General features: G+C 39.7%; 1 protein-coding gene across 1 annotated transcript in view; it reads left to right on the forward strand.

Moving 5' to 3' along the window:
* The window catches only part of DOCK2 (dedicator of cytokinesis 2), a 315,348-nt gene that overhangs the window by 154,156 nt on the left and 146,402 nt on the right, over nt 1-14,790 (forward strand). The window lies entirely within an intron of this gene.

Raw genomic sequence — 14,790 nt, forward strand, 5'->3', positions numbered from 1 at the left:
GACATTTTACCTCTGGGTGACATCTAATACCCAACTGTCTCCATATGCAGTGCAACCAGGTCTGATCATGACCCCTCCCCCACCATGTATTATATCCAAAGCATGCTTAATTTTTGAGATTTCTATAATAGGCTCATGTAATGTATTTTATCTTTAACTGGTTAAGAAAAGGCATAAAAATCCTATTTTTAAAACATATCCCAAACAGTATTATCCCTTTGTGGCATATATTCCCAGATCTCTGTACTTTTAAGCTTGACTGAATGCTATAAAGTAGATTTTTATTTATGACATTTCCCCCCACACAAATATATTTTATTCCTGAATTTTATCAGCTTAATCTTGCTGACACTCATATTTCATACTGAATTTAATCCTTCTAAAGACTGAATTTAGAAAATGTGTTAACATTCTCCATAAAGGATAAACAGAACTGCTTTAGTACATTTAAGTCCCCAAATTCATAGCATCTACAAGCATTCGAAATTTATGATGGGGGATGGAAAGAAAACTGCCTAACTTTCTTCACATGCAAATGTTTCTTACTGTTGTGAAACTCCTTCAGACTCATGATTAAATAGTTTGGTCTTCTTAGTATTCTCTGCCCACTTGGCTCTTTAGTTTGCAATGCAATTTGTGATGCATTATATCAGGTAAGTTATTAAATCTGCCCACGTGCCCTTGTAAATATGGAATTCATTTAAATGAATAATGCACAGAAAGAGACACCTCTGCATAGTATTAGAACTATTTCTCTCTCCTCCTTCTCCAAATAGGTGCCTTCCTAATAACATTTCAGTATTTCTGCCTTTTCTGGGCAAATGATAAAAGTTAAAACACTGGTTTGAATCTTGCTGGAAACTGTCTCTTAAAAAAAAGAAAGAAAAGAAAGAAAAGCCCATTCCTGATCAGTGTGCTTTTTCTTCCTTTTGTTTTGTTTTGTTTATGAGATATAAATACTGAAACATTTATGCCAGCAAAATGCTAACACAGCACAGAGTGCCAAAGTTTTCCCATGAGATAAAAGACATTTTAAAGGTGGAAAAAATGCTACTGCTTGAGCAGGAGTGTATATCTTTTTCTGTATAAAAGTGCTTAAGCATTTTGTGGTCATGTAGCATCATCAAAATGCCTGAGCAAATTTCTGTATACCCTGTGACAGCTATGAGGGAGCAATGCTATTTAACACTACCGTACAGTACTCTGGAAGGAAATCCACAGCAAGACAATTTTGGCAAGTCATCCCAGGACAGAGATTTATGATTGGCATGAACTAGCATAACCTAAGAAACCCCAGCAGAGTCTACAGTCCTATTTTGTGCAAAGGTGTAAGTTCAGAAGGGCAGAAAAAACCCATTACACTGTGATGGGCTACCAACAATGTTAATAGCTTCACCTTTAATTTAACTCTTCCTTTATTTTTATAGCACACTTTTTAAATATGCCTCAGTTATTAGCAGAGATTTAGCTGTCTCTTAAATCCAGAGGGCTTGCCCTCCATTTAGACATTACAAATGTCAACTTGTGGAGGTGCATGCTGGCTCCATCAGCAACTTTCCTGCCTGACCTGGCTCCACTCCCAACCTGCCCATGATGAGCAGGATGGTCCGAAAGTAGAGTCTGAAGAATCCACCCGGTAACCGGGAACAGCGATTGCATAGCCTTCCTGATTGCCTCTTCAGCACGCAGTTAGAATCCTATTTCAAACTCTTCTGATCCACATGGGGTGCAGCTGGCATGTGTGAAGAGACTGGGCAGTGCATACAGCCCTGTTCCCCCTGTATGGGTTGGATCTGTAAAGCTTCTGCAAAGATGCATAGGCCATCCCTCTCTGCTGCAGTGCACTGCATTCTCTGGCTAGCCATTTACGGCTCGCTCTGTCTCACTTGTGCAATCAAACCTCTGTGTTTCTCTTTTCTCCTTTCTCTTCCTCTTCCTACGATGACACAGGATTGATGGCAAGGCTTGACCACTGTATACCATATGCTATGATATGTTTAAACTTTTTAAGTGGAGAAGAGAAGCTTTTGGCTTTTTCTCTAGCCTGCCCTCTTATGCAGAGGTACTTTTTTGGGGGTGGGGGTACATCTTCACAATTAAGGCAAAACTAAACATAATAGGGCAGGCCGTTTTACCTGTTTTTCATGCCTAAGATCATTTGGTGTAGTTGACTGGTCAAGCACATGTTTTGCATGGATAAAGTTCTTAATTCAGCTCATAGCCTGTCCCATGAAAAGGAATTTGAGTGGAATGTGTGCTGGAATTTTGGAGGTCTGCTGCTGATTAGGGAAAACGATCCTGGCAAAAATCTGGTGATATGACCAGGGATGTGAAAGGGTTGTATAGTATGGGAATACTGACAGAACTTGCTTACTGTCATTTGTATTCAGCTGGACCTGGTTTCCTTGAACTCTGTTAGTGGCCAAGAAAATCTAAAATGTTTTATTTGATAGTATTGAAATAGGCCAGTTGGAACTTGTCTTAGCGTCTCACTCCTGATTAATTCTTAGTTGTGGGCCAAAGCAAACATTAAATCCATTATCTAGTTGCTACAGACTCCCCTGCCCACTTTTGTTGAATTTTTGCTTGCGTAGGTGCAGCAGCCCAGTATGTGGGAATGTGGTATGGGGATTTTACTATCCAGACTTTAAAGCCATGCCTTTAGAATAATGTGTGTTTACCAGTGCCAGTTCCAGGTTTTGGTAGGCTCTTGGACCAGACTGGTGGCGTACCTGCTCCGTTTTGATTGTCTGCTTCCAACAGATCAGTGAAGTCAGTTCGTGCTCAGCCAATGGCCCTGTCTCTCCCCATGGTCACCAGCCCTATTGATCCTTTCCCTCCATCCCATCTGTGCTACTATAGGCCTGCTTGGCAGGAAGGCAGAGATCAACACCCTTGTCTGGGCCAGGGAGAGAGTTAGTGAACAAGCATGTTGCAGTGGCGAGGAGGAGGAGGAGCAACTGCAAGTCTTTTGTGAGGGCGTTCCTGCATGTGTGGAGGGTGGACTTTCTGCAGATGCATAATCACAACTATTTATTTATTTATTAAAACATTTCTATGCCACCCCATTCGCCGAAGCCTCGGGGCGGCTACTCTTGTTGTCCCCTGCCCTTTCAATGACATTGTGGAAAGCAGAAGTCATGTTCTTGCTTTCCATGCATTCCTTTAAACAGTACGAGTATGATTCTTTTCTTTTCCAAGCAAAGCAAAGCAAAGCAAAGCAAAGCTGTACCACTGGCAAAACCTCTTCTTGACTAGACACAAACTGGCCTTATTGATAAGTTGAAAGTAGATTAGCAAGATGTATCATGCCTGTGTACTCCCACTATCTGTAATGTTACACCAGTGTTCTGCTGCTCCCACATCAGGATCCTTGCACCTCTATTGAGGAAAAAGACTGAAGGGGGCAGATGGGAGTGGAGTGACAAGCATGAATTAGGCCCTGTACTTATTTTTCCTTTGTTTGTTCTTGCTTAATTCTGGTCAGATCAAATGCATAAACCGTTCTGAATGTAATTTTTCAAGCTTGATTGAGTTTTTTCCTTTTTGACCTTCAAAGAGTTTTCAATTTTCAGGAATTTAATAATAATAATAGGATGATGAGAAAAGGGAGATTTTCTATTTTAATGCTTAAGTGAATGTTGGAAGAACACTTTCTCTTTAAAAAAAACATGAACACAAGGGCAAGGCAAAGGCATCTAAAATTTTGTGACTCAGGATGTCTCTATAAAGTAGCAAATAAATTGTGCCTCTGATTTATTGCCTGTTCATGTAACTTTTTAAACGAATCAGCAGATTGATCTTGCAGCACGGAGCCCCTTGTTCACTTTGCTGCTTCACAAAACATTTATGACATATTTTCTGCTCCATTTTTCTCTTGGCAAAGTTGTCTTTGCTGAAATTTACAAAACTTCTGCTGTAGATCAAGTGTGCATTCACTGAGAGCTGGCGATGCAGTCTGTGTACGGGTGACAGGTTGCAGTATGAATGGTTGATGAATTTCTCCTGATTATCCAATTGGCACAGTGTGTATGGAAGCCGTGAACACATGGCCGATCCAGCTAAGCAGGGCCCTAGCTCCACACCGCTGTGGACCTGAAAGAACAACTGATCTATATAAGGAAGGCTGATCGGGAGGCAAGCAAAGAGACCATCGCAGGTCTCCTCTTGGTTTCCCTTGACTGATTCCTCTACAGTGGCCAGAAAAGAGAAAATGTTCTGTGTGAAGGAGCCATGGCAAGTGTGTGACAAATGACATCCATTTCTCCTATAGATTTTAATGTCCCTACATTGTGTTTATCTAGCGAGTCAATTTGGAGGTCAAAACTTAGGATATGAGTTTAATCAAAAGAGGGTGCTGCAGTCTGAGCTAGAACAGAGCAGCCTCAACTGCACCCACAAAGTAATTGCATGATTCTGCTTATCCCACTTCTCTGAACTGTGACAGGGGTGCTGCCCTTATGTAGGTTTGATTTCTTTTCATTTTGAAGGAGGATATGCATAGCCGAAGTGGAGGCAGAGCTTAAACTTGCCAAGAGACCACCAATTCCACTGTTCTTCATGAGATGTTCTGAACTGAATGCCTATGCCAAATGTGCTTCCATTATCCTTACCTTTCTCTCTCTCTCTCTCTCGCGTGCGCTTCTTAAATCCAACTGCTATTTCCTAGTCTGAGTTTCTACTTTCTCCCACTACCACCACTTATAGCTGGTGACAACACCAGAAAAAACAGAGGAATGCAGGAACAGTAAAGTGCATTCTGGGCAGGTGAACTCTATACCCTAACTTATATCTTCAAAAGAGAAATCATGGTACATTTCCAAAGTAATATTTCTATCCTAAATATATCTGAAACAAGTCTTATTACTTTGATGAAGTCAGTTGGGTGGTATGATCTCTATTTTTATACAGCAGTTATTAACCAACCAGAAGCAAGTTACAGTGAGGAGGAAAACAAAGAAAAAGGCCTTGCAAACAAGCTAGACTTGCTGTGTAAACACTCCCTACATATTTACTCATGCAAGAGAAAACATGGTTTTTCTCTGCTTGCTCATAGCACTCCCGTGCCACCACACAGCCCTTCTAAGACTGTTATGCTATTTTAATTGTTAATATTATTTATTCATTTTATTCTTTGGCCAGGGCGACTTAATTTATATCGTTAATTTATATTGTTTTATTGAATTTTATTTATTTATGGTTTGCGAGCCGCCCCGAGGTGTCGGCGAATGGGGTGGCAAAGAAGTCCCCTAAATAAATAAATAAGACTGCATGTCTGCTATGCTCCATCAGTCAGCTTTATCCAGTTGTTGAGCACTTGAGTAAATGTGTTTTTACCACTGCCCCAGCCCAATTCCGACAGAAGGGGCTCAGCTCATGGATGACTGCACCCTCACTCTCTCACTTGGTTTATACATAGAAGTGATAACAAAGAAACAGATGCAGACTAGGTGTAATGTGGTGGCCACTCCTGGGTGGGGGAAAGCTGCTTGAATGGGAAGCATGTGCTCCCCCAAACAATCCCCTGCTCACGGTTAGCTTGCCATTTCCTCTGGCTGGAGTGGGGGAATAAGGACAAGTCCTCTTTTCCAACCACAGAGCTGGCTCCAGGCTTTTGAGGGCCCTTGGGCAAGATCCCTCCTTCAATGAGGCAACTTTTTCACCACCACAGTAGCCAGCTGCAATTACACCTCATCCTCTTTTTCATCATTGCAACCCCTTGTTTGTGTTCCAGGCAGAGAGTCAAAGAACAAGAAGGCAGTAGCATCTATTGCTCCTGCTTCTCTAGCCTCTTCCCAACCAGCACTGCCTGAACCAGAGTTTGATGCAGAAGAAGCAGCAGGTTTCAATGATGAAGAGGAGGAACAGGTCCAGGAGCTCCTCTCATTGGAACTTGGCTGTGATGTGGCAGGTTTCCAGCCGACTCTACTCTTGATCCTAGTCCTGTCCAACCATCCCATAATCTGTGTCCATCATCAGGGTAGTCTCCCTAACAAAAGATTTACCTGCATTTCTGCCTTTGACTATTAAGGATGTTTCAGTAGTCTTTCTGGTTTCATTAATCCTGTCCAAACCTTCAGTCTTACACAACTCTTCTTGACATGCTATAAACAGAGACTGGCATGCATCATGATATTCATTTTTATCATCATCATCATCATCATCATCATCATCATCATCGCTGTCATCATCATTCTATTTTAACAATCCTATGAGGTAGGTAAGGCTGAGAATCTGAGCTGGCCTAGAGTTACCCAGTGAGCTTCATGGCTAAGTGGAGACTAGAACTCAGATCTCCTGGGTCCCCAGTTCAATATTCTCACCACCATCCACACTGGCACTCAGTACCTGCACAGGGAACCCCTGCTGAATTTGAATTAAAACAGAAACTGAAATTTTTATGAAGTCACTTTAGGGAAGATGAGTTAGAGAGTACATAAAACAACCAGTCAGGGCATTCACAAAATACTTTGCCATTGGACCTAATGGATGTGGGATGGAGAATGTACTTGCTCTTTTATTTTCTAAGAGTCTATATTGCAACTTATTTCAAATTGTAAATTTCTTATTCTCTAGCAAAGTTTAAAATTGATCTTATTTTAGTGCTGGGGGGATGCAATACCTTCCAGTTGTACTCCTCATCTTTTCTCTTGCTCCTACCACTAAAAAAAATGACTGTTACTCAAAAGCTTATTAAATATTTCATTTTCATTGAACTTCAGATTTATTTTACATAGCATTCCATTTTACTCAAGAGTGATCAATATATTGATGCTATCAAAACAGAGTTTTAACCCTCAGATGATTTGCCAACCATTTGTCTTGTATGAAATGTAAGTTGTGAAATGATTTAGCTCCAGGAGTTTTGCATTTTTTATTCTAATCCTGTTCTCATGCATGGATCTGACATTGATATTTCCCTCCAAACCACATGAGTTCCATCATGCTGCTTGGCCATATTAAAACTCCCATTTTTGGCTCAGTACTACAATGCATCATCCTCACACTTTATTTCCAAGCCACAATATCTGAGTTCATTAGGCTTGCTCCATATCTGAGCACTGTTTTTAATGAAGGTGGGTTGGATCCACAGTCCTCTTACATCAACAGAGACTTATTCCTCCTTCTGAATCCCACTGATTCTTCCCTCCAGCTGTAGCACTGACACAATATCTGACCCTGTTAAGTAGTGACCCTTGACCATAACATACAGATTTATATGAAATACAGGAAGCTGCAGTGGAATGGAAGAAAAGGGGAAAGCTCCATTGCTGAGTGGAATTCTGCTTAAGCTTCTTTGGATCCAACCTTGTGTTTTCACTTGACAAATACTTCTGCGGCTGGCCAGATGAATACCATGCTGCACACAGTGTGTCTATGCATATATCCCAGGGATGGTCCTTTCCTCAACTCACCAGGAAGTTGGTGGAAATGAGATTAGATTAAAGATTCCATTGTTATGCTCAAGCGCCAGAATGCAGGTTTCCAAAAATAGCTATTCCTTGATGCCATGTATGGGCAGCTTGGGACCTTTCAGATATTTTACCTCCATCAGCCTTCACCATTGGCTTTCCTAGCTAGTGTTGATATGGACTCATACACCTGGAAGGTCATAGGTTACCCAACCTTGCTTTATGGGAGTACCTGTAATGTGAGAATAGGAGTTTATTGTGGATTTTGTTGAAAAACAAAATCATGGTCCTTGATAGCCCAGAAGCTTTTCTCTATGTACTCTTATCAGCTCTTCATGCACTTCTATGGAAGCAGTGGGATTGAAACTATCAGCTGGAATTAAGAACCCATGCTAAAGATAATGTTTAATGGGTAATGCTTCATAAGATGATAGGAATAATTTTTTGTGCTTGCAAGCTAATATTACATATTGCACTGCAAGTGTGTTAGTCACAGGAGATCAAAACTTTGTTTAGAGTCTTTCTTAGGTCATAGTTTAAAGCAATAGGAACAGTTTGAATTGATTGACCACACAAAAAACCTTTTCTGCACAAGCACATAATTATTTGGTGGTATTCCAACCTTATCCATTCTGGTATGTATCCAATTTTCAAGTAGATCCATTGAAATGAGTGGGACAAACCTTAAGTCAGATGAACACTGGGTACAAGCCAGTGCCTGTAGACTGCAGGCTTAATCTAAAACCATCAAATGATAGGTGAAGATAATGTTAAAAGCAGTAAATCAGTTAGAGAAAATGTGATACAAGCAGCAAAAAGAACTTTTTCACTTGTGCTTCAAAATAAAATTCAAGAAGCTCCTGCTGTAAGTGCTTGTTATATCAATAGACCTGAGCAGTTTTCCACAGGTTTACAATCTCATCAGCTTTCTAAAAATGTAGACTGGCTATTTAAATTATTCCATGCTCAATTCATTAACTAAATAGGATAGATTTTTCACAAGTTGGCATAAACGTTTTATTAGTAATTTAATGGCGTTTGCCCTTGATAAGATATTCATATTAATTGACTTTCCATTATTTACAGCCACAAGCATTATAAAAATTGTTGCTCATAAAAATGTGCATGGCATCCAGACAATTGCTTATGTCAAGTATTTAAATGAGACTCTCTTTTTAAAGTATGCCATTCCCTGAGCTACTATAAGTACATTACAACATTATAACTAAAATGATGAATAAAACACATTCTCCTTCCCTGTTATACTTTTTAAATGGCTTAACAGTTAGCTGTTCTTTCATGGAATTTCATTGTAGGTGGACTCTGTTAACGGCAAGCATCTATTTTTAAAGCTTAATATTTTTCTGTAAACAGACACAAGCAAAAGTCACTTTTCCTTATGGAAACAGTGTGTGAATGTGTCCCAGATATATGCACAGTAAAATGTTAGAAAGTTTTAAGCAATTTCAGTTTTAAGAAAGCCAATGGAAATCCAGATATTTACCAATATACCTCAGAATGGTTGTACAGTTGCTTAATGATCAGACCCCTGTTTCCCCGATATCTGCTTCAAGCTATGTGAATAAAAACACATAGCCAGATAGTTCACTGGCTGTTTCAAATTGCTGGCCTGGTTCAGATGTACATATCTTGGCTTAATAATCCAAGATCTTGTATGCTCACATTCTCTCCTTAGGCTAAGCCTTCCTTTCATTCCTGTGTACCGCAATCTGAACTTTAATTAACCATGGTTTTTAGTTACTCTTGAATGGGAGAATTGTGGTTCCCAATGACAGAATGAGCGAGGATCTGAAGCACATTTTGAAGTTGTTTCTTGCTCTGTTTCTGAAACATGGTTCAAAAAAAATTGGGACACCATGGCAAATTATGGTTAATTGCCAGGGCCGTCTTAATGCATGGGCCTGATGGGCACTTGCCCGTGGGCCCCATACTAATCTGTGTATGTTAACCCTTGGAAAATTGGAAAACTTCCAAAATTAACAGTATTTGTAGTTGTCGTAGGGGCCCATAATGCTATTAAGACGGCCCTGTTAATTGCCCCAGGAAGTGTTGAATCATTCAGAAAGCAGAGAAGGGGTACCAGAAGGAGAGTGTGCTGGTGCAAGACTCATACACTTGGGCCAATATGTAAAGCTGAGTTGTCACACATCCCTTCCCCCCAGTTTTTGGCTCTTGTTTTCCCCTTGGGCTGCCAAATCACAGTGCTGCAGTGACAGCTGAAGTTACAGCCAGACCTTTCAAGGACTAGAGTCTGAACTTAGCAATCCCTTCATTTAACCAACCTGCTGTCTATCCTGTTCACCTTTCCATAAAGCAGAACTCTTCCTCGCTCTAAACATTATGAAACGTATTTTGGGTCTTCTCTGATTAGTCTCTTCAAAATTCCATTGTGAAGCTAGGTATCTCTTTTTCTCTCTTTCTCTTTGTCTCCCTCTTCCTGACTTTGCTGTACCCATCCTTAAGATAAAGCTGCATTGGCTACTTTCCAGTCCACTGGTATGGAGGCCAATTTTAAGGACAAGTTACATATTTTTGTTGGAAGAGAGGCAAATTCACATTTGACCTTTCCGACCTTTCAAGTGGATGCTGTTTGGACTTGGTGATCATTTTTGAGAATGCTCCTCTTTTGAAGTCAAATGTGACCATGCTGGGCTTTATTGGTCACTTTCTACTTACATATATGTTGTATTGGATAGCATTGTGGCCATTGTTCCCAGTTACTTCAACAAGACATCTTGCACCAGCTTTTGGGTGCCACATAACTCCAGGGCCCTAAAGAGAAGTTGGTAGCCAGCTTTGTGGAGTAATGGGAGTGTCAGAAGAAGCTTTACCTGTTATTTTGGGAATTGAAGTATGGTAAATGCGATCTGTAGAAGGAGCAAGCCAGCTTTGTTTGTCTGTTGCTCAGACTACTGACAAGCATGATCTGTAAGCTGAATTAAGATCTTCTGACTCACTTTGAATTGTAGTCTTAAGGGGATTTCTTACTAAAATCCAGGCTTGTCTCTCCTTTGGCCAGAGCTGGATGGTTGTCTACAGGCTGAATCTTTACCTGAAATCTCTCATTGCAGATTAAGGACCACTGTAAACTTATTTTAACAGCACAGATTAGAGTGGATAGTTTCCATCTTTGTTACCATAGATACTGTTTTAGGGTTTGTGCTTCCCAAGGTAGAATAAGCCCAATAAACATTTAGCAGCCTACTTTCAAATGCTAGGCTCTGTCTGCCCTCAATTTCTATTTTTTCTTTATGCTTTCCCACCATTTTCAGTGTGCATATGTTTATATGGACATTTTCATTTTGTGTCTGTTTTCTAACTCAAGTGTATGTACACAGGAGTGAAAGGTGAAGGACACTGATGCATTGTATTTCTAAAGCATATTTCAATTCATGGATATCTGAAGTGACTTTTCACTCGGCAATTTCCCTAGTTGTCAGCAACCCACAGAGTGGAGACTTCCAAGTTCCTCCATTTCTATATTAAAAATGGTTTAACTGCAGTCCTCAGAGCTTTGTGCCATCAATCTTCCTTTGATTTTGCATGGGCTTCACTAGTGCCATTGTGCCTTGAGAACTGAAGCCTATCACTATGCTAATGCTGCCTTTAGTTTTCCCTACCTTAAAGAAGCAATTTGATGCTGAGTTAAAAATTCTTTATGTCTTAGGAATCCATAGAACTTAAGAAAAAATAAAATATGCATTGTGATATTTTCCATTTTATCCTTTTTCTATGTCACTTGTTAAAGTTTTGAGCTTGCTCTTAAAAATGGGGTAGAAAGGGGTTATTGTTCTGTCACTTACTACAGAGTTATTCTTTTTGACAACAGGTATATAGTTTCACAAAAAGTGGCAAGGCAATAACTTTTTCTTCCCTGGGGAACTATTTTAAGGACAAATTTGAAAACTCTAACATGTTTTTGGGGATTTAAAACAGCTCACCATTTATTTATTTATTTATTTATTTATTTATTGGCTATTCCACATTTTTTTCTAATGTCATGTTAAGTTTGTTTCAAGTAAATGGAAGGTAATTAAGGAGGTATCAGTTTATCCCACTTTTCTTTCAGAGTTGCAACTAGAAATAGAACAATGAGATATAATAGAGATGAGGCTGTGACATGCCACATTCCATGTCAACTTCCTGTCTTCCTTCTCCACAGCCTCTGGTAAAGCACCCTACTAACTTGTGCATATTCATCCTATCCATTCTGTATCTTTGCCTTGTGTAGGCACAAAATGCAAAACAGGGTTATGTTAGGACAATGTGACTTTTACTACATGTTATTTCTGGGCAGGAGGGAGGGGAGAACTTGATGTTCCATACCAGTGCAGTGAAAAGTGCACCGTTACTTTCTTATGAGCTCCAAATATGCTGTGATTTAGAGAAGGCAAGAAACAGTGAACAACACATCTGAGCAGAGGGAAGGAGTCTTGTTTCCAATTTTCTCCTTAACACAGCATAAATGTGAGATGACCTCACACTGCAAGTGCTAGTGGGCTTGATTGGAAGCAACCAAATGTAAAGATGACTAGTAATAAGGCAAGAGTTGTGATCCTCTGGAAGTACAGTGCTCAGCTATGGCGCTGAGGTTCTTCTGACATTTGCATTTCCACTCTAATGTCATTTCTGCTTTGTATCTGCTAATGAGCTGCTAAACTGGACATCTACACAAAGTAAGCAAGGTCCCAGAGCCTCTGCTGTAGCATCCTTTGGTTACTCATTGAAAGAATGCTCTTGGGCTGTTGGCAATAATTAACCCCCAAGTATCCAGTGCATGTGTACCATGTCTGGGATGTAGATGAACACTGTTTTATGTGACTCAAGAAGAAGGAGAATCAGCATCTCACACAACAAATAGCAATAGGAGCCCCTGGTGCTGCATAAGAAGATGGTTACTGTGCATCTGAGAGATGTTCTGGCTTTTAATTGAGCACTTTCTCTATGGTGATGACCCAAATCCTCTCTTGTTCATCCTGAAATGTGATGCTCTTTTTCCCATCCATGATTCTTCCCCCTATTTCAAACCATTTTCACATCAGAATAGTAATTTATTTCCTTTTTCTTTTTTGTTTTCCCTGTTTGAATATGAAGTGCAAAAGAACTGAATATATTCAGAAAGCGGTCTTCTTAAGATGAGGGTGCCTGGGGCAGTCTCTGCTGACATGCTGACTTGCTAGTGTTTTGTTTGGTGTTAGCAGAATAATGCTCTTTGTATCGTAGCAACAGTCACATAGCCCTTGACATGAGCCCTAACCAGTCTCCCTCCCATTTTCTTTCCAAGAGACTTCTCTAAGAACCATTGTTTCTTCAATCTAAATTAACTGTGTATGAGGCATGACCAATAGTACTTGACTCAGTTTTTTGACTATAAAATACAAACCACAGGCATGGAAATATGTTATTGTACTCTCCCAGGAACTGTCTATCCCTCTGTCTGTCCGTCCATCCATCTATCCATCCCTCTCTCGATCTATCTGGTATCCCCGACGGACCATTGATAGATTCCCAATGGTCCATGCACTTTAACATGTGTTTGTTTATAACTTTGTGCTTTTTCTTATTCACATCAATCTTCAAATTATCATTTTAAATTCAGCACAAACATTGCATTGCATATAGTTATGTATTCTTTAGAGGAATTTTCTCTCAAACACTGCATTTTTGAATTTTCTTCTCAAATATGCATTTGAAAGACATTTTTCCATCAAAATATCCAGTTCTAAAGGCCTTTTGCTAACAATTAAGCATCTTAAAATATATCATTCTGATATTTTTGAGCCAAAAACTGCACCAGGGTATTCAGGAAGTACAAAAACTGATAGTAAGTACTAATCTGCACATCAGTCCAGAAGGTCACTTCATATCAAGAGTTTGCAAAGACTGAATTCCTCAGGTGCCCTCCACTATCTATCTATTATTTACAAATGCTCAGACAAAGCATATCAAAAGCAAGCAAGGATACATTCTACGAGTACTATCTCTAAAGGACAATAGTCCAGAACTTTAAAGAGCAAGCCAAGAACTTCTTAGCTACCTTCCTTGGCCAACTCCAAATCTTGAGTGTTTTTTCTGTGCCTAATTCAGAACTACACAAACTGTTTCATTCAGTGTCCACCTTGTGATTAAGGTTACCTTCCACAACTGGCTTTTACATACATACCTTTCTGATGGGCCATTCATTAACAAATCAAGGCAACACCCACTGTTCACCATCCCGGACTGGTTATACAAGAAGTTAGAAAAGAGCAATCTGTCCATTTCCTTCACCCAACAGGTCAGCATGGCTCATAACAATACAGTACAATTTCCACCTCTTAATGCCACCCAGAATCTGCCACTTCAGGTGACAACCTCATTCTGCCTCATGGTGTGTCTGGCTCTTGGTTCATATTACAAAAAAGTTATTAAAGGTTAACAACTACATTTAGAACTTTCATAACCACAGTCTTCCAGTATCTTACATAGGAGCTATAAATATATGGATTTGCCTAATAGCATAGGAGATACATTTGTGTAATCCATCATCCAGAGCTACTTTTGTTTTCATTGCTCAGAAGTTTATCAGTCACTGTGCCAGTTTCAACGGCTGCTACACATACATTTTCTAGCCAGCAGAGCATCTGTTGATTTCTATCCACAATCAAAACAAATGTTTATGTCTAAAATACCAATTTCCATGTGTCTATTAAGTTGGTATATTTATATACTAATTGGTATTTATACCAGTTATAAATAACTATTTTACCAATTATAACTATTATATTGCTATATTTATTTGCAAGACTACTTGCAGTCTTGTTTTTATTTTATTCCTTCAAAAAAATTCACCCTTCCAGTTCTCAGCTATTCATAAAGGCTTCAGGTTAGAAGTATGTTACAATGTGATAATTTCAAGGCATAGCTGACTTAAAGAAAACTTTGGCAATGGTGCTTAGGCTTGCTGATGTGAATATGAGGCCGACTGAAGCTCTATGTGCATATCGTTACCCAGTAGTCATTATACCAAATAAAGTGATAAATGTATGTTTATGTATGGAGTTGTTTCATCTAACCAGCCCATCAGCAAACTTGAGTTGCAGTCTATCAAACACTCTGCAAGAGTACATGGAAGAACTTCAAATGCCTTTGGGACTGCCAATATTCTTCCTCTTGAAAGAAGGGCCTTTATGAAGTAATCCTGAAAATCCCTTAAAAAGCAGTTGTTTGATTAAGTGTATAGGAGGAGACAAAACATAACATTCCGTTAGAGTTGAAGGCTCTGTGGGTAGCAGCCTAATTGTCCCCTTCCTAGCCCTTCCTCTCTTCAGCAATGGCCACTCAAAAGAGCATAAGGATGGTCCTGTTGGATCAGATG

Source organism: Varanus komodoensis, unplaced genomic scaffold, assembly GCF_004798865.1.
Source record: "Varanus komodoensis strain SLA01 unplaced genomic scaffold, ASM479886v1 scaffold7_1, whole genome shotgun sequence".
Taxonomy (NCBI): domain Eukaryota; kingdom Metazoa; phylum Chordata; class Lepidosauria; order Squamata; family Varanidae; genus Varanus; species Varanus komodoensis.